Source organism: Ranitomeya variabilis, chromosome 6 (assembly GCF_051348905.1).
Source record: "Ranitomeya variabilis isolate aRanVar5 chromosome 6, aRanVar5.hap1, whole genome shotgun sequence".
Lineage (NCBI taxonomy): Eukaryota > Metazoa > Chordata > Amphibia > Anura > Dendrobatidae > Ranitomeya > Ranitomeya variabilis.
Window position 1 is genome coordinate 199446135 of NC_135237.1, and position 26611 is coordinate 199472745.

The window sequence follows — 26611 nt, forward strand, 5'->3', positions numbered from 1 at the left end:
GAACGGAATGTAGAGATCACTGTTAATGTTTCATCCTGGAAAAGAGTTAAGGGGTCTTCTCTGGATGGCACAGTTGCCCGTTCATTTTACAAGTCATGTTCCCATCTACTTCTGTCACTTGGCGCTGGATATTGCTCACATATCTTAGGTGGTTGATCTATTCTACTTTTCTAGAAAGACATTTTTGATCTATATAACTATAGAGACACAAACGCAACAATTTAGCTTCCAGTGACAATCCATCTTCTCGTGAAGAATCTCCTTGTGTGTCTGCTGCAACACTTCTTAAGGTACCGTCACACTAGGCGATATCGCCAGCGATCCGTGACGTTGCAGCGTCCTGCATAGCGATATCGCTATGTTTGGCACGCAGCAGTGATCTGGATCCTGCTGAGATATCGCTGGTTGCAGGGAGAGTGGACGAACTTTCTTTCGTCGCAACTCTCCCGCTGACACCGCTGGATCGCCGTGTGTGACGCCGATCCAGCGATGTCTTCACTGGTATCCATGGTAAACATCGGGTTACTAAGCGCAGGGCCGCGCTTAGTAACCCGATATTTACCCTGGATACCATGGTAAAAGTAAAAAAAAAACACTACATACTCACCGTCTGTTGTCCGTCACGTCCCCTGGAGCTTGCCGTACTGACTGTCTCAGCGCCGTCCGGCCGTAAAGCACAGCCCAGCGGTGAACCTGCAGTAACAGCGGTTCACCGCTGGGCACCGCTGTTACGGCCGGCCGGCGCTGAGACACAGTCAGTGCGGCAAGCGCCGAGGGACATGAAGGACGACAGAAGGTGCGTATGTAGTGTTTTTTTTTTTTTTTACATGGGGACTTCGGCATCGCTGAAGACAGTTTCAGCGATGCCGAAGTCGCTTGGTCGCTGGAGAGAGCTGTCTGTGTGACAGCTCCCCAGCGACCACACAGCAACTTACCAGCGATCACGTCGCTGGTCGCGATCGCTGGTAAGTTGCTTAGTGTAACGGTACCTTTAGCGCCTACTAGGCAACTTATCCAGAGAGTCTGTAAGCAAGCAATAATCCCCTCTGCTTTGGAACTCATTGCTGAGATCATTTAATATTTACAGTAAGTGGAAGAACTTATTGCCCAAACAATGGATAATTTATTTCTTACCTTCTGAACACAATGGGTAATGTTCAGCGGAAGCATGGCACTCGCTATCTGGTCTTCTTCCCATTAGTCCAAAGTGCATATAGTGCCTGACACAAAATTTGAACTCAATTTTTTTCCCCACTTATTTGCACCATATTTTTTTCACCTAGTTCTTCTGGTTCTGAATATTGTTTCTCATAACTAGCCTTCAGCAATATTTTGGTGTTTGGACAGGTTTATAACTTATGTATCTCTTTGTTGCCATTGTGTTTTGTTTGTTTTACTTGTGTTTCTTCTAACTTCAATAAGTCCACTGTTTTGTTTTTTTTTAGTTAAAAATGTATTGTCCTAACTTCTCGGTAGATCTGGACATCTATACTTCCTGTAATATGTTATACTTGTTCATCAATTTCATTTCCATGATGTCTTTTAAATTCTTCACTTCCTCCTTTTTTAGATTATTTTTATATATTCTAGTAGTTTTGACTTTGTTTAGGCTTTCAGAAGACCAGGTCCTCCCATGCAGTTCTGGGCTGATTCCTGACCTTTCTCAGAATTGTGTGTGAAAAATCAGACTGTACTCGCATAAAGAATGCATTACACTCACATGACACTTGCATAACACTCGTCCGACTCGGACCGATTTTAAAATCGCTAGTGTGTCTTCAGCCTAAGGCTGTGTGCACACATTCAGGATTTTTCGTGTTTTTTCGCTATAAAAACGCTTAAAAAAGCATACATGTGCATCCCATCATTTATAATGCTTTCCGCAATTTTTGTGCATATGTTGCGTTTTTTTCCACAAAAAAAAACGCATCGCGGTAAAAAACGCAGCATGTTCATTAATTTTGCAGATTTTTTTGTGGATTTCCCATTATATTATTGCACTTGGAACCTCCGGGGAATAAACACACAAAATCTGCAAAAAAACGCACAAAAAACACAAGAAAACCGTGAAAAAAACATGAAAAAAACCGCATGCGGATTTCTTGCAGAAAATGTCCGGTTTTGTTCAGGAAATTTCTGCAAGAAATCCTGACGTGTGCACATAGCCTAAAGGTTTATTAGGCACTAGCATTCCTATGAATGCTCCTTTCTGTGTAATTGGGCAATGTAAAAAGGCTTCCAGTCATCTGATAAACTGGCAAAATGCTTGTTCATCTTATAAAATAATTTTAAGAATCATCGTTTTCAGCAAGACCTCATTCTGTAGAAATCTATTGTGATCATACAATGGATGCACAGGCATTTGGCTGTTTAAGGGTATGTGCACACGTCAGGATTTCTTCAGGATTTTTTGCTTTATTTTTGCTGATTTCCCCGATAGAAACGCTATAATTCTGCACAAAAAACGCATACGTTATGCATCCTATCCTTTAGAATGCATTTCGCATTTTTTGTGCAAATGTTGCGTTTTTTTCCGCAAAAAAAACGCAATCCGGAAAAAGAAGCAACATGTTCATTATTTTTGCGGATTTCCCATGAAATTGGAGTGTCTGGAAAAAATTCCGCAAAAAATGCGTAAAAAAACGTGCAAAAAACGAAAAAAAAAACGCATGCGGATTTCTGGCAGAAATGTCCGGATTTTGTCAGGAAAATTTCTTGAAGAAATCCTGATGTGTGCACATACCCTAAATAGAATCTGTCAGCACGATTTTCTAAGATAAAGTAAAGGCATGGCTGTAATGGCTCTGAAATACTGATTATGGCTTTGATGAAGAAATCCACTTAAAGGCCCCGTCTCACATAGCGAGATCGCTAGCGAGATCGCTGCTGAGTCACAAGTTTTGTGACGCAACAGCGACCTCCATAGCGATCTCGCTATGTGTGACACGTACCAGCGACCAGGCCCCTGCTGCGAGATCGCTGGTCGTGTCGGAATGGCCTGGACCTTTTTTTGGTCATTGAGGCCCCGCTGACATCGCTGAATCGGTGTGTGACACCGATCCAGCGATGTCTTCACTGGTAACCAGGGTAAACATCGGGTTACTAAGCGCAGGGCCGCGCTTAGTAACACGATGTTTACCCTGGTTACCAGCGTAAATGTAAAAAAAAAAAAACACTACATACTCGCCTTCTGATGTCCGTCAGGTCCCTTGCCGTCCGCTTCCTGCTCTCACTGACTGCCGGCCGTACAGTGAGAAGTGAGAGCACAGCAGTGACGTCACCGCTGCGCTCTGCTCTCACTGTACGGCCGGATCTCAGTCAGAGCAGGAAGCAGACGGCAAGGGACCTGGACACCGAAAGGCGAGTATGTACTGTTTGTTTTTTTTGGTAACCAGGGTAAACATCGGGTTACTAAGCGCGGCCCTGCGCTTAGTAACCCGATGTTTACCCGGGTGCTGCAGGGGGACTTCGGCATCGTTGAAGACAGTTTCAACGATGCCGAAGTCGTTCCCCTGATCGTTGGTCGCTGGAGAGAGCTGTCTGTGTGACAGCTCCCCAGCGACCACACAGCGACTTACCAACGATCACGGCCAGGTCGTATCGCTGGTCGTGATCGTTGGTAAATCGCTTAGTGAGACGGGGCCTTAAGGATATGTTCGCACTTGGTGTTTTTTTGGCGTTTTTTTCAGCTTGTTTTGTTTTGTTTTTTGTGCTGCATTTTTGGCATGCTAGATTTGTCTCTTGGGCTTTTTGATAAAGTTTATTTTTGGAAAAAAAAGCCATATTCTAAAGAATCAGGTTTTGGCGCAAATAATTTAGCAAAATACCTGTGTTTTTGGTGTGTTTTTTTCACCCCCCATTCATTTCATTGGGTTAAAAATGCTGAAAAAAAGGTTGAAAGAAGAGACATGCTCCATTGTGTGAAAAAAACAAAACAAAACAAAAAACCCAAAAACCATGCAACGCACAAAATACTCATGACAAAAAAAACAAGCTTTGTGAATGAGATTACTGATATTTCATAGCCTATGCTGGTACTGTAAAACGCAGCTGAAACTTTGCTCTAAAAAACTAATCAAAAAACGGTGCAAAACACCTAGTATGAACTTAGCCTTATGATTCTTTTGCAATCACCATATGAAGTTTTCTGCTAATTGAGTCTGTCCCTCCCTGTCTGTGGTTCCCGGCCCCTCTGCCTGCCTCTGGTCTGTGAATAACAGCTCACTCCTGAGATTTCACATATAGGAGGCAGATCATTCACAGACTGGAGGCTAGTGATGGGCAGTCCGGCTCTCTTTGGTGATCCGGCTCTCATGGCTCCGCTCATCAAAAAGAGCCGGCTCTTTCGGCTCACAAAACGGCTCTTTTTGGATCCTAAATAGAGAATATCTGTTCGGGCGTCCGAAACTCCGCCCACTTCTTAGAACCAATTAAATTGAAGAGTGGGCGGGGTTTTGCTCAGGTGGGCGGAGTTACACATGCCGAAGCCCGGGATTTTACGCCCAGTGAGAGCCATTCAGGAATTTTAGTGGCTCTCACTGGTGTGTTGGCTCCCATCGTTCACAGCAGGGAGCCGGCTCTTTGTGTCGGCTCGTTCGCGAACGACACATCACTACTGGAGGCCAGTGGCGTAACTACAAAGTTATGGGCCCCGGTGCGAACTTCCAAATGGGGCCCCCCCCCCCCCACCTCCGTGACGCCCCCCCCCACCCCCTTCCCCTAGATACGCCTCGGACTGTTGCAGGAATCTCCTGCACTGCAACATGGTGTTGGGTGCCAGCACAGCCCGCACAGTGGTATATCCAGCACAGCCCGCACAGTGGTATATCCAGCACAGCCCGCACAGTGGTATATCCAGCACAGCCCGCACAGTGGTATATCCAGCACAGCCCGCACAGTGGTATATCCAGCACAGCCCGCACAGTGGTATATCCAGCACAGCCCGCACAGTGGTATATCCAGCACAGCCCGCACAGTGGTATATGCAGCACAGCCAGCACAGGGGTATATGGAGCACAGCCAGCACAGGGGTATATAGAGCACAGCCAGCACAGGGGTATATAGAGCACAGCCAGCACAGGGATATATACAGCACAGCCCGCACAGGGATATATACAGCAGAGCCCGCACAGGGGTATATACAGCACAGCCCGCACAGGGGTATATACAGCACAGCCCGCACAGGGGTATATACAGCACAGCCCGCACAGTGGTATATCCAGCACAGCCCGCACAGGGGTATATCCAGCACAGCCCGCACAGGGGTATATAGAGCACAGCCCGCACAGGGGTATATACAGCAGAGCCCGCACAGGGGTATATACAGCAGAGCCCGCACAGGGGTATATACAGCACAGCCAGCACAGGGGTATATACAGCACAGCCGGCACAGGGGTATATACAGCACAGCCCGCACAGTGGTATATACAGCAGAGCCAGCACAGGGGTATATAGAGCACAGCCCGCACAGGGGTATATACAGCACAGCCCGCACAGGGGTATATACAGCAGAGCCCGCACAGGGGTATATACAGCACAGCCCGCACAGGGGTATATAGAGCACAGCCCGCACAGGGGTATATAGAGCACAGCCCGCACAGGGGTATATACAGCAGAGCCCACACAGGGGTATATACAGCAGAGCCCGCACAGGGGTATATGCAGCACAGCCAGCACAGGGGTATATAGAGCACAGCCAGCACAGGGGTATATAGAGCACAGCCAGCACAGGGGTATATAGAGCACAGCCAGCACAGGGGTATATAGAGCACAGCCAGCACAGGGGTATATAGAGCACAGCCAGCACAGGGATATATACAGCACAGCCCGCACAGGGATATATACAGCACAGCCCGCACAGGGATATATACAGCAGAGCCCGCACAGGGGTATATGCAGCACAGCCAGCACAGGGGTATATAGAGCACAGCCAGCACAGGGGTATATAGAGCACAGCCCGCACAGGGGTATATACAGCAGAGCCCGCACAGGGGTATATACAGCAGAGCCCGCACAGGGGTATATACAGCACAGCCCGCACAGGGGTATATACAGCACAGCCCGCACAGGGGTATATACAGCACAGCCCGCACAGGGGTATATACAGCACAGCCCGCACAGGGGTATATACAGCACAGCCCGCACAGGGGTATATACAGCACAGCCCGCACAGGGGTATATAGAGCACAGCCCGCACAGGGGTATATAGAGCACAGCCCGCACAGGGGTATATAGAGCACAGCCCGCACAGGGGTATATAGAGCACAGCCCGCACAGGGGTATATACAGCACAGCCCGCACAGGGGTATATACAGCAGAGCCCACACAGGGGTATATGCAGCACAGCCAGCACAGGGGTATATGCAGCACAGCCAGCACAGGGGTATATAGAGCACAGCCAGCACAGGGGTATATAGAGCACAGCCAGCACAGGGATATATACAGCACAGCCCGCACAGGGATATATACAGCACAGCCCGCACAGGGATATATACAGCAGAGCCCGCACAGGGGTATATACAGCAGAGCCCGCACAGGGGTATATGCAGCACAGCCAGCACAGGGGTATATACAGCACAGCCCGCACAGGGGTATATACAGCAGAGCCCGCACAGGGGTATATACAGCAGAGCCCGCACAGGGGTATATGCAGCACAGCCAGCACAGGGGTATATAGAGCACAGCCAGCACAGGGGTATATAGAGCACAGCCAGCACAGGGATATATACAGCACAGCCCGCACAGGGATATATACAGCACAGCCCGCACAGGGATATATACAGCAGAGCCCGCACAGGGGTATATGCAGCACAGCCAGCACAGGGGTATATAGAGCACAGCCAGCACAGGGGTATATAGAGCACAGCCCGCATCTCATCTTCCCCCCCCCCCCCCCGATAATGGCCCCACAGTCCGGTGAAAAAGAAAAAAAAAAACTCTCCTCACCTTTCCTTTTGCCCGCGCTGCTCCTGGTGGCTGCAGTCTGCCCAGGACACTGCAGGTGCGCGATGATATGACGTCATCGCGCACCCGCAGTGTACTGTCAGAGGCAGAGCGGGGAATGATGGGAGAGGGAGCGTCAGGTGACGCTCTCCTCCATCATTGCATTGAACTATACCGGTGTCATAGACGCCGGTATAGTTAAATGCGGCGGCGGCGGCGAGGAACAGTGCAGCGGCCCACTACTGGCATCGGCTCTTTGGCATTTGCCAGAAGTGCCCGATGTCCAGCCCGGCCCTGCCCTGACCTGCCGGCCCGGGGCCCCTGACCTGCGGGGCCCGGTCGCAATGGCGACCGCTGCGACCGCGGTCGTTACGCCCCTGCTGGAGGCCCAAGGAGGGGAAGGGGATGGCAGATGGAAGGACACATTAGATTCTGGTGCACAGCCTGTACAATTAGCAGAAAACTTCAAGTGATGATTAAAGAAGAACAAAGCAGATTTCTTCACCAAAGGTATAAATGTAATCCGTATTACAGCCATCTCTCTACATTGCAAAATCATGCTGTCATGTTCCCTTTAAATAGCATATTGAGAACTCTGTGGGACCTGTAATAATTTCTGCGCATTTATTATGAGCAGGACTTATTTTTAGCTACTGGAAGTGAAATATTTGACACATTACAAATTAATGTACAAGATATTTTGTAAAACTATTATTTTTTATTATATCTTATGTGAGATAGTGACTGGTGTTACGCTGTAGGTTCCCCCAGGATGCGCACGGAGGCGTATTGAGGCCATGGGGAGTGCATTGCAGTCTCAGGCGTAGCTGTGGTTGCAATGCAGATTAAAGTGAGTATGTGTCTTGGACATGCTGGTTGTCCAAGGCAGATTTAAGGAAATCCTGCTCTGGGCTTTTGTGTTTTGAAACAGACTACAGGATGGTAGTCATCCAGTCCGTTTCATTCCGGGATGGGTTTTCCATGTGGCTGAAGGCCATAGGTTGCTAGTTAAAAATCGTGCAGTGAAGGGCTAAGGTGTGTGAGGGTCAGAGTCATTGTCATTCTGGTGTATGCTAGAGGGCAGAGCAGTCAGCTCTGCAGAGCTCCTGTATGAGGCAACATAGGCAAGCAGAGTCAAACAGCCAGGGGAGCTGAGATGCCTGGCACCCACAGTGTATACAGCGGTGCAGTCACCCACGGTAACTGGTCTCAGAGGTGGACTGTCTGCCGGCGGTGAACCGGAATTAGACTGTAATGTGCCCAAAGGAGGACCTGGCGTGTTTAGTGACTGTAAACTGGAGGATATGGTTACCGGCTGCGATCCGGAGGATATCGTGTACTATGTAATGCTGTGAGTAAAGAGACATTAATATGGCAGTGCAGTTGCCCACGGCAACCGGTGAAAGGTGGACTGGCATGTTTAGTGACTGTAATCTAGAGGAGTTGAACCTTAACACGGTGGTGCAGTCGCCCATGGTCATGGTCTGTCCCGCTATCAGGGCACCCACATCTCTGACCTCCGGTTCTCTGTATCTGTCTCTACCCCCTGAGGAACCGTTTAACGGGGAAACGCGTCGGGGCGTTCTACCTACAGCTAAGTGCTTCAAATGTTTGGGGAACATCTCCCATCTTTTTACTCTTGGCTGCTTTTTTCATTATTTGTATAGTCCTTTATATTGTGCATTAGGTGTAGTATATTGTTACTGCCACCTCTGCTCATGGGCACCCCTGCATGTTCTGTTTGACTGTAGATATTTATACACTAGTGTTTTTACTTTTCCTTTTTTCTCAGTCATCAGAACTAATATGTAATATTTGCTAGATGGTGTGGGTATGCACAGTTGATTATCTGGACTGAACCAGGTCATTTATATCTTATGTTTTTCCTCCAAGTGTTCTTATTATATAAAGATGTTTGTCTCTTTCCCACTAGTTATGCACATAGTGTGTATGCCTTATCTGTGGTTTTTGGAACTGCACTGAGGACAGCCATATTAATGTCTAAATAGCCTGATTGGCTATATTTCCCCAGTGTATCGCTTCTAGTGGGTGTTCGTAAACGGAGGTTGACATTGTTTATATCTAGTGTGCACCTTAGTTTTTCTACTCCTGCTTCCTTCATATCTTTAAACTGCTCATTGTTTTCTCACCTATAGCTGGCTAGTGACTTAACAGGGCCAGCAGGTTATAGTCGTCGCGGAGTGGGGGCGCCAAATATTCTATCAGGGTGCCAACCTCCACTGCTAGGCAGGGACAGCAGGATAGTGGAGGGTCATTTACTAGGTTAGGTGCACCTAGCAATATTTGTATTCCATTATTAAAAGTTTTTCGTTTTCACTGGGAAGTGGTATTTTTAAGATATTCTATTAAAGGTTTATATAAATTTTAAGGGGAATTTATGTCACATGTTTTTGATTTCCCTTTTTGTACTTATTAGTTTTTCATATGCTCTGCAGTCGCCCATGGCAACCGGTCAGAAGTGGACTTGCGTGTTTAGAGGATATGTGCCTGGCTGCGATCCGGAGGATATCATGTGCTGTGTTTATACGAGTTGAACATTAAAGAGATGTTTTGCTTTGAACTTTGCTGGGTCACTGCCTCATCACTGCATAAGTGTGCTACCGTTGCACTACACTTAGTAGACATTATAATAAATGTTAGCTCTACCGAGAACTATATGCAGTGGTATGTGTTTGTGCACCCCTGGTCAAAATTACTTTTATCTTAACAGTTGAGCAAGTTGATGATGAAATGATCTCTAGAAGGCCTAAAGTTAAAGATGACACATTTCCTCTGTATTTTAGGGGGAAAAAAAATCATCTTTTACATTTTAAAAATTACAAAAAAGGAAAATGGGCCTATGCAAAAGTTTGGGCACCCTGCATGGTTAATGCCTAGTTGCATCCTATTTTTGAAAGTGTTAGGCTAGTTTCACACTAGCGTTCGGCAGGGCTGCTGACTTCCTTCAGCTCCGCCTACGGCTGCATGATTCCTGGGTACCTTTAACATTGGGTACGCAGGCCATGCGGATGTATGCAGATGCCTCCGCATGCGTCGTTTTGAAACTTCGCCGACCGCAACAAAATCCTAACATGTTGCGCTTGACACAGGTCAGCGCAGTGTCAAGACGACGTATGCGAGGCATCCGCATACATCCGCATGGCCTGTGTACCCAATGTTAAAGATAGAGTGCACAGGATGCATGCAGCCCTAGGCGGAGCTGAAGGAAGAAGCGCGGCAGTGAGCGGGGCTTCACGGAGGAAGTCCGCAGCCCTGCCGAACGCTAGTGTGAAACTAGCCTTACAGCTTGTAAATGCTTTTTTGCAGCCAGACAAGGGTCTCTCAATTCTTGTTTGAGGGATTTTCATCCATTCTTCCTAGGAAAATTCTCCTGAGTTCTGTGAGATTCCTGGGTTGTTTTGCATTCACTGCTATTTTGAGGTCTAGCCACAGATTTTCAATGATGCTCAGATCAGGAGACTGTGAGGGCCATTGTAAAACCTTCAGCTTGCACCTTTTGAGATGGTATATTGTAGATTCTGACGTGTTTGGGATCATTATCCATTTGTAAAAGCCATCCTCTTTTCAACTTCAGCTTTTTACAGATGGTGTTATATTTGCATCAAGAATTTCTTGAAATTTCATTGAATCTATTCTCCCATCTACTCGTGAAATGCTCCCCATGCCATTGGCTGCAACACAACCCCAAAGTATGATTGATCCACCTCCATGCTTAGTGGTTGGCGAAATGTTCTTTTCCACAGGGTGCCCTGTAGCACACACGTGTTCCTCATCATAGAGACAAACTGTTTGTGTTTTGGGGTGGCCTGTGGGCAGGTCTTTCCTTTAGTTTCTCAGACTTAGGGTATGTGCACACGTCAGGATTTCTTGCAGAAATTTCCTGAAGAAAACCGGAAATTTTCTGCAAGAAATCCGCATTTTTTTTTTTTGCGTTTTTTTCCCGTTTTTTTCTCGTTTTTTTTAGCATTTTGCAAGCGTAATTAGCTTGCAGAATGCTAAAGTTTTCCAAGCGATCTGTAGCATCGCTTGGAAAACTGACTGACAGGTTGGTCACACTTGTCAAACATAGTGTTTGACAAGTGTGACCAACTTTTTACTATAGATGCTGCTTATGCAGCATCTATAGTAAAAGATAGAATGTTTAAACATAATAAAAAAAATAAAAAACTGGTTATACTCACCCTCTGCAGACAGCCGATATCCTCAGCGGCGTCCGTTCCTATAGATGGTGTGGTTCAGGACCTTCGATGACGTCGCGGTCACGTGAGCGGTCACATGACCGGTCTCGCGACCAATCACAAGACAGCGACGTCATCGCAGGTCCTTCACCACACCATCTATAGGAACCGAAGCAGCAGCATGCAGCGGTGAGAGGCGGGAACACTCCGGGGGCCATCGAAGGTGAGTATATGACTATTTTTTATTTTAATTCTTTTTTTTTTTGACCAATTATATGGTGCCCAGTCCGTGGAGGAGAGTCTCCTCTCCTCCACCCTGGGTACCAACCGCACATAATCTGCTTACTTCCCGCATGGTGTGCACAGCCCCGTGCGGGAAGTAAGCAGATCAATGCACTCCTAGGTGTGCGGAATCCCCGCAATTCCGCAAATTTAATGAACATGTTGCTTTTTTTTTCGCGATGCGATTTTTTTTCGCGGAAAAAAATGCAGCATGTGCACAAAATATGCGGAATACACTGAAAATAATGGAAGGCATTTGTTAAGCGTTTTTTTCGCATTTTTATCATGTTTTTATAGTGAAAAAAAGCGAAAAATACTGAATGTGTGCACATGGCCTTAGAGCAGGAAGATGAGACTCTACCTACAGTTCCGCCTCGGAGCACAGACATATCATTAGCTGAAAACTTCACACTGATTATACAAGAACCTAAAGATGGATTTCTTCACCCCAGGTATCATATTAGGCTAGTTTCACACTAGCGTTTTGAGAAGCTGCGGAGGGCTGCAGACTTCCTCCGTGAAGCCATGTCCTTTGCCGCACCTCCGCCGCTAGCTCCGCCTACTTCTGCATGCGGCTTGCATGCGGCCTGCGTACCTATCTTTAACATTAGGTACGCAGGTCGTGCGGCTGTATGCGGATGGTTCCGCATGTGTCGTTTTGACGATGGGGAGAAAAAAAGAAATTGCTACCAGCTGCGTCCTACGCTGGTCGCCGCATCGTCAAAACGACGCAGAATCATCCGCATACAGCCGCATGACCTGCGTACCTAATGTTAAAGATAGGTAAGCAGGCCGCATGCAGAAGTAGGCGGAGCTAGCGGCGGAGGTGCGGCCGAGAGGGGGTTTCACAGAGGAAGTCCGCAGCTCCTCAAAACGCTAATGTGAAACCGACCTTAATCAGTATAACAGCGGCAACCCGACAGTGTCTGTAGTTTACTGAGCACAATCCTGCTGACGGTTTGCTTTAAAGTATGAATAATTCTGTATTCAAACTCTGGGTTTCTCTGAGACTATGCCATTTCCAAATTCTAGGAATAGCAGCACACTTTGCACCTCTAGCTAGTTACACAAGAACAATCACCCATAAGTCACATGATTGTACTGTTTCGTAGGTAGATGTGTTGATGCAACCTTGCTCCTTGTGAACTATTGAGAGGATAAAGACACCCAGAGGGGACATAATGCTTAGATTTTGTTTCAACAGGAAGTCAGATGTGCTTGTTTATATAGTAAGGGGAAAGGTGTGTACTCGTTTATGGCCATCTGCTATGTATCGTCCATATGCTATAAAGTAATAGTCTCCAAAACATGTTCATAGCGCCATGGAATAAATGGCGCTATAACAATAAATAATAATGATAATAATATAGATAGACCTCCATTTTTTCCCTCTATGACCGCTCCACACTCCATCCCCCACGTCTCAAAAAATAAAAGGATTTGTGTAAAGATGATCTTACACTTAACTTAATTGTTGACCTACAATTGCCATTGCCTTATGACAATGGGAATAGCATTCAGACTTTATAGTAGTGTTTTCAGTTAAAAAAAAAAAAAAAAAAAGCTCAGTAGCACAATGTCAGGAAACGTAGCCGTGGGGGGGGGGAGTCATGCAGTTCCCACCGCTGTCACCAGTTTGCCAGGTGACTCTGCTGCCTCCAATCTTCAGGGCAATTACGCAATTGACTGACGAGGGATGGACTAGGCGCCTGCTTCCACTACTAGGGAATGTGTGTGTGAGCAGTGAAGGAGCCGCTTTGGGTTCTTTATTCTACTTTAAAGAGGTTGTCCAGTCCAAATTAATAAGTCTGCAGTCACTTGTCACTTAAAATATTACTTTGAGTTTGAAATTTTTTGTACTCCAATAAAATACTAATTGCAAAAATAAAAGGGTAACTGCTATATGGTTAAACATGATAATATATTTCTCTATTTGTCATGAAAAAGGTGCAAATATTGTACTAACTTATAAAATAAATTAATAGCTGTTTGACATTTACATGCAAAGAATTGAAAGTATTTTACTGGTCCTTGTGACAGAATGCTTTGTAGGGGAATGGGTTAAATAATAACTAAACTTTTATAACTTTTTAGTTTCATTTGAGTGTCCTTGTATTTGCAAGCAGATTGGTGGGTATCCATGTCCTGATACCCTACCTATCACACAAAAACTCCACCAGGCGACCACAGGTGCACACAAAGTGGGGTATGGATTCAGGAGAAGGCAGAGTCTACAAAGCCCTTCTATTAAATGTGTACTCTGCTCTGTGTGCATGGTCAGGCAGGCGCTGTGCACTTTTAGGGTATGTGCACACGTTGCGGATTCTCTGCGCTGCTTTTTTTGCGGTGCATAAACGCTGCAGATCCGCAATTGATTTACAGTACAATGTAAATCAATGAGAAAAAAAAAATGCTGTGCTCACGTTGCGGAAAATCCGATGTGAAAACACTTAAAAGAAGTAGCATGTCACTACTTTTTTGCAGATCTGCAGCGTTTTTGTACCCATTCCATTATAGGAATCTGCAGGGGTAAAAAACGCAGTAAATCCACCTAAAAAACGCAGCAAAACCGCACAGAAAACACTGCAGATCCGCACAAAAAACGTGACAAATCCGCAGCTGCGTTTTCTGCCAGGAGAGGCAAAATCCGCACCAGAAATTCCTAATCCGATAATCCCAACGCATTTCACTGTAAACCAGCCTGAAAGCATAGATTTTTTGCCTGGATTTTTGGCTGGAGGAGTTCTCTATTGGATCTATACAGTTCTGAGTCACATAGCGGGGGTGAGCTGGCTGTTTCTATATTTGCTGTGTACTGATACCTAGGCTGCAAACCTCTTTGCCTCTTTGGGTATGTGGACACGTTGCAGATTTCCTGCGGATCTGCAGCATTTTTTTCCGTGCAGAAACGCTGCAGATCCACAAGTGATTTACAGTACAATGTAAATCAGTGGCAAAACAAATGCTGTGCTAATGGTGCAGAAAAATCTGCACGGAAAATGCAGCAGATTCAAAAAAGGAGCATGTAAATTCTTTTTGTGGATCTGTTGCATTTCTGCACCCATTCCATAATAGAAATCCGCAGGGGTTAAAAAAGGAAGAAGTCCACACAAAATCTGCATCAAATCCGCACAAAACCTGGAAAAAAAGGCGCAGATTCCGACCTGCATTTTGCCCAGAAAATTCCACATACAAATCCGCAATGTGTGCATTTAGCCTTTGGAGTGGAGGGTGTTTGGGCAATTGGTGGTCTCCTAATCTGATCTACTTGCCATTAAAAGGGCACTCTAATGTAGAAAACAACATTAAAATGGTTTAGTTAATTTTTAAAGGAAATGATGTAAGGGAGTAGCAAAAAGTACAACTTATACTCATTACACAAATGAAACCTTAGGCAGTGGGTTAAATCTCAGTTCTTGCTTTATTTTATTGTTTGTATACAGTATAAAGTATAGCACAAAAAGCCCCGCAAAAACCAGCTACTGAGAAATCTGTGAACTTTACCTGGTAGGGAGAACGTGTTTACTTACATGTCTGCATTGTGCCAGTAGAGGAGCTGCTTTCCAGGTGTCGGCCTCCGCATTGCTTTTATCTGTTGATTCCTAATCTGTATAAAAATAGCGAGTAAATATTGACTGCGCGCTGGAGCACACCCATGTGGCACGCAATCGCTGCTGACTGATGTGCCTGCACTCCTGTCTGTAGCCACCTTCCTAGGACAATTGCGCCTTTGTACGTTTATAGCACTTTTATGAGCAGAGCAGATCTGTTTGGCTTTCAGTAAAAGGACATAGTAAGTCATGAACTTGTTCACACTTCTACATATTTACCTTCATTCTATAACCATTGTATTAAACTGACCAAAGACTTGGGGTTTGAAGTGTCCGACAGATAGAGCTGATACAGACACAGGGGCAGATGTGGGAGGAAAGGAAAGCTAAACACTTAAATGAACTGGACATTTGTATCAAGCCATGCTGCGACCAACTGTGGGGCAGGGAAAAATCTAAACAAATAAACATTTTGACTGATATTTATTCTTTTGCACAATTCATTACCGGAAATGGCTAGCTTCTTTTTTCAGCTCTCATCTCAACAAATTTGTCATGGCACTTCTCTTGTCAATGGTGTGTGTCTCTACAGTCTGATATAGTGAGCACTGATTCGTCGACTTGTGACAATTTTTAAAGGGGTATTCCAATTATAATAAGTTACCACTTTTCACTGCATAGATGATAACTTGTAATATGTTGTCTATATAACCCTACTGATCCCCAGAATGGGGCACTTTATCCCTTTTAGAGTGGAGGGGCCGTGCACATGCTCGAATGCTGCTCCTTTAATTCCCTAATTCTAGAGAACGCTAGATAAATCTCTTCAACACCCTCATAGGGAATGAATGGAGCATCTATCGAGCATTCACTGCCGCTTCATTCTAACTGGGATAAAAGTGCCGTACTTTGCCGATCAGTGCAGGTACTTGCACTATCTATTTTGACCAGACAACCCCTTTAAATCCTTGCCGACTTATCGTATCCCGGCTCTCTGACTTTGATATAAACTCACATGATGAACCCTCATCTTTACCAACAGATGACGACTGTGTTACTTAGCCATCATCTGCCCCTTACAGCTGCAGGTGGAGTGGGACTCTGCCCACAGCTGTTAACATGTTAAATGCCGCTGTCAGCCTGACAGAAGCATTTAGGCTATGTGCACACGTCAGGATTTCTAGCAGAAATTTTCCTGACAAAAACCCGACATTTCTGCCAGAAATCTGCATGCGTTTTTGACACGTTTTTTGTGCGGTTTTTCATGCGTTTTTTACAAATGCATAGAATTGCGGGAAAAACGCGAAAAATCCGCAAAATTAATGAACATGCTGCTTTTTTTTACTGCAATGCATTTTTTTCTCGGGTCACTTCCGTCTGTTTGTCTGTCACGGAAATCCTGCGTCGCTGATTGGTCGTTGCTGGCCAGCCGCGACCAATCAGCGACAGGCACAGTCCGGCCGCAAATTCGCCCTTACCTACTCCCCTCCATTTTTTTCTCGGGTCACTTCCGTCTGTTTGTCTGTCACGGAAATCCTGCGTCGCTGATTGGTCGTTGCTGGCCAGCCGCGACCAATCAGCGACAGGCACAGTCCGGCCGCAAATTCGCCCTTACCTACTCCCCTCCAGTCAGTGCCTACTGCCCTCCAGTCAGTGTCCCCATAGCGGTTTAGCAGTCCGTTAAACCGTGGCATAACGCGGTGTAACGCAGTCCGTTAACGCTGCTATTAACCATGTGTGACCAACTTTTTACTATTGATGCTGCCTATGCAGCATCAATAGTAAAACGATCTAATGTTAAAAATAATATAAAAAAATCATTATATTCTCACCTTCCGGTGCCTTTCCTGCACCTCGCGATGCTCCGGTCCAAAGAATGCATTGCGGCAATGACTGGAGATGACGTAGCGATCTCGCGGTCATCACGTGTTATTGCCGCAATGCATTCTTGGGACCGGAGCGTCGCGAGGAGCGTCGCTAAATGCCTGGGCTGGATCCGGGGGCCACTTGAAGGTGAGCATATAACTATTTTTTATTTTAATTATTTTTTTAGCAGGGATATAGTGTTCACATTGCTATATGCTATGTGGGCTGTGTTATATACTACGTGGCTGGGCAATATACTATGTGGCTGTGTTATATACTACGTGGCTTGTATTGTATACTGCGTGGGCTGTGTTATATACTATGTGGGCTGTGTTATATACTACGTTGGCTGGGCTATATACTACATGGGCTGTGATATAAACTGCGTGGGCTGTGTTATATACTGCGTGGGCTTTGTTATATACTGCGTGGGCTGTGCTATATACTACTATACATATTCTAGAATACCCGATGCGTTAGAATCGGGCCACCATCTAGTTTTATAATAATAATCTTTATTTTTATATATCACTATCATATTCCGTAGCACTTTACATACATTATCATCGCTGTTCCCTGATGGGGCTCACAATCTAAATTCCCTATCAGTATGTCTTTGGAGTGTGGAAGGAAACCGGAGTATCCAGAGGAAACCCACGCAAACACGGAGAGAATATGCAAACTCCTTGAAGATGTTGTCCTTGGTGGGATTTGAACCCAGGACTCAAGAGCTGCAAGGCTGCAGTGCTAACCACTGAGCCACCGTGCTGCCCTACAGTTGAAGGTGAATAAAAGGTTTTAAAAATATTTTTTAAAAAATAAAGAAAATATAAAAGTTGAAATTGATACCTTGTTCCCTCATTAAAAACAAATTAAAAAAAAAAATATATATATATTTTGTATCGCTCCGTTTATAAAAGTCCTATCAAGCAAAATAAATTAACCAGGTCGGTAAATGGCGTAACGAGACATAAAAATCGAAATGCCATAATTTTTTTTTTGGCTGCCGCAACACTGCAAAAAGAGGTGATCAAAACATTATATCTACCTCAAAATGGTATCAAATGAAAATGTCTGCTCAGGGCACAAAAAAACAAGCCCAAACGCGGTCCCATTGACGAAAAATTTAAAATGTTATGGGTCTAGGAAAATAGCGACACAGGTGAAGCTTATAAAAATTTTTTTTTTTTTTTTTGCAAAATTCCAATAAACTGCGACCACCGGCATCAGGGGCTTATCTACAACATTCTGTAATGCTGTAGATAAGCCCCTGATGTAACCTTAAAGATAAGAAAAACAAGTTAGATTATGCTCACCCAGGGGCGGTCCCGGTGCGGTCCGGTCCAGTGGGCATCGCAGTCAGGGTCCAGCACCTCCCATCTTCATGCGATGAGGTCCTCTTCTTTGCCTCCTGTCGCGGCTCCTGTACTGGCGTACTTTGCTCTTCCCTCAACAGGGCAGATAAAGTACTGCAATGCGCAGGCGCTGGGCGGGCCTCTGACCTTTCCCGGCGCCTGCGCACTGCAGTACTTTGCTGTGCCCTCAACAGGGCAGATAAAGTACACCTGCGCAGGAGCCTCGACAGGAAGCAAAGAAGAGGACGTCATCGCATGAAGATGGGAGTCGCTGGATCCGGACCGCAACGCCCATCGGACCAGGTGAATATAATCTAACTTGTTTTTCTTATCTTTCAGGTTGCATCGGGGGCTTATCTACAGCATTACAGAATGCTGTAGATAAGCCCCTGATGGCGGTGGCCGCAGCTTATAGGCCATAAATGGGGTGACAGATTCCCTTTAACTATGCATGTCTGGTATCTGTGTAATCATGCTGACCTGGAGAATCATGGGGATGCAAAAACAATTTTTTGCAATAAAAAGCGTGTCTTAGTGTGTGACAGCAGCCAAAAAAACCCCCGATATAAATCTGGTGTCTCTGTAATCGCACGAAGAAGAAGAGTAAAATTGTCTAATCACTTATACTGCACGAGGAACGGCGTAAAAAATAAATAAAACCAATTCTTCACCTGCTGTTGATTTGTTAATTTAATTTTGCCTCACAAAGATCACAGTAAGGTTCAGCTCACGTTTATCCTGCGCTCTACGCTGAGTACCTGCATCGGGGTTTCCATGTAAATCTCTGAAATACGTGATTCAAACGCAACCCCCTCTGGAAGACTCTCTTGAATGAGGCAGATGGAGGCACTGTGGACGCTGTCTGACCTGTGATTCAGCGGTGTCCATCTTTTTAGGTGGGCATAAAAGCGAGGACAACCAAACTTTTGTGCACTTCTGGAAAAAAAAAAAGACACCACTGAACAGAGGCAAGAGGGAGTCCAGATCAACTCTGCTGCCTCATTATAGTGAATGGATCCATCGGGGTTTCATCTGTCACATTACTCTGAGATTTAGATGGAAAGTAAGTGCTCAGTGTAGAGCGCTGGAGAAATGTGATCCAAAGTGTTATGTAAAATGTTCCCAATAAAAGCTTCAACTCAATCCACAAAGAAACTAAGTCCCCATTCAGGTCCGTCATCAATCAATGGAAATATAGGGGGCTTTCACGTTACTAGTACAAAGGCTTTGGAAAAGCAAAATGGCTCTCCCAAATGCCCTGCACAGTTTTGAACCCCGTGTGTCTAAACCACATTTAGCACCCACATGTTTGGCATTTCTGTAGTGATGAGAGCACACATAGTTTATGAGAGCTTATCTCCAGAAGCATGAGCTGGTCACTACAATGTACTGGTCACTACAATGGCAGTTTGCAATGTCAACTTCTGCTCGTTTCTGGAAAACACCCATGGAGTCAAAATCATCACTACACCTGTAGATAAATTTCCAAAGGGGTCTAATTTCCAAAATGGGGGGATTTCTGTTTTTCTAGCACTTGGGGGCTCTATATATTGAATCGGTAAACTATTCTAGGAAAATCTGTTCTCCAGGAGGCAAATAGCGCTCCATCCTTCCCGAGTCTAGCCGTGTGGCGAAGCAGTACTGTACAGCCATATAAAGAATATTTCTACATTCAGTAGAAATTGTGGGACAAATTTTGGTGCCATTTTTACCCATTTCCCAGTATGAAAATGTAAAATCCGGGGCTAACCCACTATCTTGGTGGAAAAAATGTACCGTAATTATTTTTTCATCACTGCCCAATGGTATTAAATTTTGTGATACCTGTGGTGTCAATATGATCACTGCACCCCTAGATGAATACATTGAGAGGTGTAGTTTGTAAAATGGGGTCACTTATCGGGGGTTCTGCCGGTCTTGGCACCTCAGGGGCTCCAGCAATATGAAATGGCACCGTCAAACCAGTCCTGCAAAATCTGAACTCCAATATACCGTAGTTCTTTTTCCCTTCTGAGCTTTGCACTGTGCCTTTAAAAAAAATTGCACAACAAATTTTGGAGTCCATTTTCTCCTGTTACCCTTATGAAAATGCAAATGCAAAAATGCAAAAACCATTTTTTGGGGGAAATATATATATTTTTTGTATTTTCACTGCTTAGTGTTATAAAATTCTGTGAGGCACCTGGGGGTTCAAGGTGCTCAATGCACATCTAGATAAGTTCCCTGAGAGGTCTAGTTTCCATAATTGTGTAACTTGCGGGGGGCTCCCACTGTTTAGGCACATCAGGGGCTCTCCAATTGTGAGATGGCGTCCGCTAATTATGCCAGCAAATGTTACATTCAAAAAGTTAAATGGCTCTCCTTCCCTTCCGAGCCCTGCTGTGTGCCCAAACAGTGGTTTTCCCCCACATATGGGATATAGGCATGCTCAGGAGTAATTGCACAACAAACTTTATTGTCCATTTTCACCTATTACCCTTGTAAAAGTAAAATAAAAAAAGAGAACATTTTTGTAAAAAAAAAAAAAAGTTAAATGTTTATTTTTTTTCCTTTCACATTCCATTAATTCCTGTGAAGCACCTGAATGGTTAATACACTTCTTGAATGTGGTTTTGAGTACTTTAAGGGGTGCAGTTTTAGAATGGTGTCACTTTTGGGTATTTTCTATCATATAGGCCCCTCAGTCACTTCAAATGTGATATGGTCCCTAAAAAAAAAAATGGTTTTGTAAATTTTATAGTAAAAATGAGAAATCGATGGTCAAATTTTAACCCTTCTAACTCCTAACAAAAAGAATTATGTTTCAAAAATTGTGCTGATGTAAAGTAGACATGTGGGAATTGTTGTTTATGATCTATTATGTGTGATAGGACTCTGATTTAAGGGCATAAAAATTAAAAGTTTAAATATTTTCAACATTTTCGCCAAATTTGTTATTTATTTCCCTAAATTTTACCACTATCATGAAGTACAATATGTCATGAAATACAATCTGAGAATCAGTGGGATCCATTGAAGCTTTCCAGAGTTATTTACGTATGAAGTGACAGTGGTCAGATTGAAAAAATTGGCCTGGTCAGGCAGGTGAAAACAGGCTTCTGGGTGAAAGGGTTACGCATTAATGATGTTAGTTGCAATATATGAAAAGGCATGTATTATGTACATTGATAAATGTACATAATATTTCTTTTGTTTGTTTGCTTGTTGTTTGGTCCCCAAGTTCACCTTCACGTTGTGAGCTAGGCCATTGCTCCTTGTGTCTTGGATCATCCTGTTGTATTGTGGTCTTCATGTTTGGGACATCTCTCTCCAGTAGTTTGCTATCTGGTAGGATCTTGATGAACAGACTTGACTATTCCGCTGGTTAGAACCCACCCTGTCTGTAAATGCTAATGGTTTGTCATTAGCCCAAAGGCTTGTTTTTCTACACTGTTCCAAAGTGATGGTTAAGCAGGATTATAAAACCCCCTTATAGGCTAGTATTATTCGTCATACCTACAATAATTAGGGCCTTTTCCTAGAGTTATGTTACATATTTACTAATCCATTCCTGTGCTACATAGATTGTGCATTTTTGTAGTTTTAAGCTACTATTAGCTATGATAAAAATGCTTGGAATGGCAGTTTCACTATTTTACTTTTTTTTTTTTTTTACTACATTTTAACCATTCTTAACCACATCTTTATTTTCTAATCAAGTCTTGTGTCTCCAGCGCTCTGCACTCATTTTATCTGCTCCAGCATTCATGTGCGTGCCCTAGTGATCACTATTATTATTATTATTATTATTATTATTATTATAGCGCCATTTATTCCATGGCACTTTACATGTGAGGAGGGGTATACATAATAAAAACAAGTACAATAATCTTGACCAATACAAGTCACAACTGGTACGGGAGGAGAGAGGACCCTGCCTGCGAGGGCTCACAATCTACAAGATGTAACCAGAATGCTGACACTCTGATATGCGGCTCACTCAGGCATGCTTGGCTTTACAATTCTCTGTGTTCCATTGAAGTCGACGGAGCCCATAGAACTGTACGGATGCAGCAAGCAGTCAATGGAGTAAGCAGACTACCCCATCTTTTGATAGAGGAAAATGCGCCTTTCTGAGCATGTGCAGAGCCCTGAAGAATTCTGCACATGTACTAGAAAAGGAGTCCTTGCTCCCACCATCGCACTCGACAAATTCAAAACTGCCTTATGCAGTGTAAACTACTTCTAAACTATATATTGGCTCCTTAATAACTAGAAATGATTTAATTATTAGGTGCACAGATAGGGTCCCAATCCAATGGAATATGTAAATAGCGATCTGGCATTCATATTGGGTGCAGTTTATTCAAATAAGTAAGCGATGTATAAAAAGGGCACATCCGTCCAGGCGAACGTCGCACTTACTCCATACTGCCAATCTCAGATTCGACTCATTCTTCCTATATTGTATATATCTGATAAAGGTCGGTGAGATTGAAATGTCAACTTTCTTTATACACAGCTCTCTTATTTAATGAGAAGATATCCCAAAAACACATGATCATCAATAGGTATGGGACTAGCGTCTAATGTCCCCCCCCCCATGAGATAGTATCAAGCTTTCTAGTACTCTGAGTAGCATGCACATGGCAAAGAAAAACCATAAACCACTAGTAGAATTAAAACAAGAATATTTATAGAAAAAATTCATTCAAAATGGTTAACTATGTAACAGTATGTCAAAATAAGCAAGAGATCCACCAAACCAATCCAGAGTATCAAGCAATGCATGGTATATACTAATCCTATACAACCATCCACCATATGTAGTAACAGGCGCCCAATGGGCTAGTTTACAGGTTGTAATGCTTGCCTCATGCTTCTAGTGGGGGGGTAAAGACTTGGGGGGAGGGGGCCTCTGCCAGCACTTCCCCAACTTGCGTTTCGGTTACAGCTTTCTCAAGGGGAGGACATACTGTTACACTGTTAACTATTTTTTAATGATTTTTTTTTCTAATAAATATTCTTGTTGTAGGGTATGTTAACACGTTGCGGATTCTCTGCGGATTCTCTGCGCATCCGCAGCGTTTTTTGCAGTGCAGAAACACTGCAGATCCACAATTGATTTACAGTACAATGTAAATCAATGAGAAAATAAAAATGCTGTGCACACGTTGCGGAAAATCCGCTGCGGAAACGCTGCGGTTTAAAAGAAGTAGCATGTCACTACTTTTTTGTGAATCTGCAGCGTTTTTGTACCCACTCCATTATAGAAAACCGCAGGGGTAAAAACCGCAGCAAATCCGCAAGAAAACCGCAGCAAAAACGCACAAAAAAACTCTGCAGAACCGCGCAAAAAACCGCAGGTGCGTTTTCTGCCAGGAGAGACAGAATCCGCACCAGAAATTCCTAAGCCTTATCCGCAACGTGTGCGCATAGCCTTATGGTTACTCCAATTTTTCTTTATGTACAGCTTAATTCTGTGAATAAACTGCATCGGATTTGAGTGCTGGATTCCCATTTATATGTGTGGCAAATGAAAGTGGTTTTCTTAGAATTTTTTTCATTAATGTATTTATTTCTTATTAATGCATTTCTTTGAAATTACAGCTTTGCATATAAAAGCACAGATTCCCAATCACAGTGTGTGAATTGATGCCCTCTGTTAAAAACGTTAGTCTTTTTCTGGATATATTCTCTTAATGGAGTGTTAGGGTACCGTCACACAGTGGCACTTTTGTCGCTACGACGGTACGATTCGTGATGTTCCAGCGATATCCATACGATATCGCTGTGTCTGACACGCAGCAGCGATCAGGGACCCTGCTGAGAATCGTACGTCGTAGCAGATCGTTTGGAACTTTCTTTCGTCGCTGGATCTCCCGCTGTCATCGCTGGATCGTTGTGTGTGACAGCGATCCAGCGATGCGTTCGCTTGTAACCAGGGTAAACATCGTGTTACTAAGCGCATGGCCGCGCTTAGTAACCCGATGTTTACCGTGGTTACCAGCGTAAAAGTAAAAAAAAAACAAACAGTACATACTTACATTCCGGTGTCTGTCCCCCGGCGTTCTGCGTCTCTGCACTGTGAGCGCCGGCCGGAAAGCGAGCACAGCGGTGACGTCACCGCTGTGCTTTCCGGCTGGCACAGACACAGTGGAGAGAAGCAGAACGCCGGGGGACAGACACCGGAATGTAAGTATGTACTGTTTTATTTTTTTTTTTTTACTTTTACGCTGGTAACCACGGTAAACATCGGGTTACTAAGCGCGGCCATGCGCTTAGTAACACGATGTTTACCCTGGTTACCCGGGGACCTCGGCATCGTTGGTCGCTGGAGAGCTGACTGTGTGACAGCTCCCCAGCGACCACACAACCACTTACCAACGATCACGGCCAGGTCGTATCGCTGGTCGTGATCGTTGGTAAATCGTTATGTGAGACGGTACCCTTAGTGTATGTGTCCACGTTCAGGATTGCATCAGGATTTGGTCAGGATTTTTCATCAGTATTTGTAAGCCAAAACCAGGAGTGGGTGATAAATGAAAAAGTGGAGCATATGTTTCTATTATACTTTTCCTCTAAGGCTATGTCTCCACGTTAAGGCTACGCGGCGGTATCGCCGCAGCGGCGAAGCCCCGCCCCCTTAATGGGACGCGATGGTGCCGGATGTGTACAGTACACATCCGGGATCATCTCACCCCTCGCCATAGGGCCCTGTGATATGCCTTGCGGGGACGCTGCGTCCCCGCAAGGTGTACGGACATGCTGCGTTCTGAAAAGACGCGCAGCATGTCCGGAGTCGCAGGGCCGCCGCGTGCGGGTTTCCACGCATAGTGGAGACGGGATTTCATAAAATCCCCTCCACTATGCTGGAACATCTGGACGCTGCTTGTTTGACGCTGCAGCGTCAAACAAGCAGCGTTTACTGACCGTGGAAACATACCCTAATTGTTCCACTCCTGGTTTTGGCTACAAATACTGATGAAAAATCCTGACCAAATCCTGATGCAATCCTGAACGTGGACACATACCCTTATTGTAGTATTTTTACTTTTGTGTTTGCGCACATTAATGTGGCTAATCTGGTAGACATTACTAAAAGGACGCATCTGCCTTGTGTGGAGACATCTTGAAACCACAACTTTTTTGTGTCTGTGGTTAGGTAAACATTCCCACTCAGAGTACAGAGGATGAAAGCGACCTCGCAGTCATGACCTAGGAGGAGCTGCAGACAAACAACCTTTTTTTTTGCATCTGACACTGCAATAAAATGATGTTTTAGAATTAATTGATGCAATGATTAATAATTGCAAGGATGGCACTAAAAATGATTTGTGAAGTCTAAATGTGTGTGTCATGCCACAAATGTTTTTGAAACCTTGCATGCAAACACGGAGGGCCCTTAGTGTTCATCACTTGGAGTGGAAAGTAAGTTTTAAGCTTGGAGCCATTGTTGAGAGGAATTTGCCCTGATTAAGCCATTGATATTGCTGTAAGTAGCATACCAAAAGTGCGCACTTCTGAACTGTGCTGAAAAAGTTGTTTTCTATTTTTAAGTGACTTTTTCACCTTGATGAAAAAAATCAGATTGAAGGCACATTTACATGCAGCCATTAATGACCACAGACCGGCTATATACAAGCCAACCTGCAGGCTTTTAAAGGGAATTTGTCACCAGATTTTTGTCAATCTGAGGGCAGCATGATGTAGACCCTGATTCCAGTGGTGTATCAGTTATTGGGCTGTTTGCTGTACCTTGAGAAAATGACCTAAATATCAGTAGGAAATTATCACCAGAGGACTATTAAACCTACTGCCATGTAGTCCAGCCACGCCCCCACCACTGACTGGGAGCTTTCTGCCTATGCACAGTGTACACAGAAATCTGTCAATCAATGATGTGGGCAGGGCTATACAGAGCTCAGGGTTCAGGGAGCTGGTAGATAAACTGTAATTTTATCAAAATTACAGCCAGCAGCCTAGTAAGTGATAAATTGCTGCATTCGGGGCCTCTTCCCTACATCATGCTGCTCTCATAAGGGGTAGCAAAAACCTGATGACAGATTTCCTTTTAACAGCATGCTTAGACAGGCTGACTAAACTTCTGTGTGCACAGAACAATTGTTGATGCGATCGTTCTGCGGTCATAGAACATCATGTTATCGGCAGCATATCTCCTCTTGTGCTGCAGACAATTATTCTTAACCATGTTAAAAATCCTTGCACCCTACGAACTAGCCTTTTGTTTGATTCCTGATTGGTCACTTGCCCGTTTAGATGGCCTAATCCTCCTTTCCCAATGTTGAGCTCATCTGAATGGGTCTAAATTTAATGTCACTCTTCGCATATACATAGGCCGCCTTGTCTAATGCAGTGTGCCAGGGGCACTTAGATTTTGTGCAGTGCAACGTCTTCTAGATTTGTCATAAAAATC

At 44.5% G+C, this 26611-nt stretch overlaps 1 protein-coding gene across 4 annotated transcripts in view; it reads left to right on the forward strand.

The window, feature by feature from the left end:
* Positions 1 to 26611, forward strand: part of TNS3 (tensin 3) — a 586621-nt gene that overhangs the window by 218059 nt on the left and 341951 nt on the right. The window contains exon 1 of one of the 4 annotated variants that reach the window (XM_077269389.1): positions 17476 to 17624. The exons of the other annotated variants lie outside the window; for them this stretch is intronic. The gene's annotated coding sequence lies outside the window, so the exon portion shown is untranslated. Of the gene's footprint in view, positions 1 to 17475; positions 17625 to 26611 lie in introns of those variants that run through there. 4 annotated transcript variants of the gene reach the window in all.